Genomic DNA, 497 nt, shown 5'->3' on the forward strand with positions numbered 1-497 from the left:
ATATATATATATATACATACACATTTATAAATTCAATATATATATTATTTAATTTCCATGTAGCTTGTTGAAGTATTAAAATAACTCAAATTTAATCAAAGTAAAACTTAATAAAAGACCTATACAGACATAATAAATTCAGACATAATTTAACTAAAATAAAAATAAATAACAAATACAAATAATACAAATCAAACGACAGTAGTTTATCAGTAATCCTAAAAAATAACACTGCCAAACTTACATGCTAAAAAACAACAACTGACCCCACAACAAACCTGGCCCTGCACGCTACAAAGACAACAGCCCAGACAATTGGCAGAGCATCACCTCAAGTACCACCTCTGACTTAACAGAGAGAAGGATGCAGACAAACAGCCTTCCTCGACACAGTCCGACAAGAAGTCTTATCAGGATCAACTAAGCAATGGATTTTCATATGTGAAATATGCAATGTTCGCAGCATAGACTCTTTAATATATGTCCAAGAGTTTTAC

This window comes from Sinocyclocheilus grahami, unplaced genomic scaffold (genome assembly GCF_001515645.1).
Source record: "Sinocyclocheilus grahami isolate Dianchi unplaced genomic scaffold, SAMN03320097.WGS_v1.1 scaffold398.1, whole genome shotgun sequence".
Classification (NCBI taxonomy): Eukaryota; Metazoa; Chordata; class Actinopteri; order Cypriniformes; family Cyprinidae; genus Sinocyclocheilus; species Sinocyclocheilus grahami.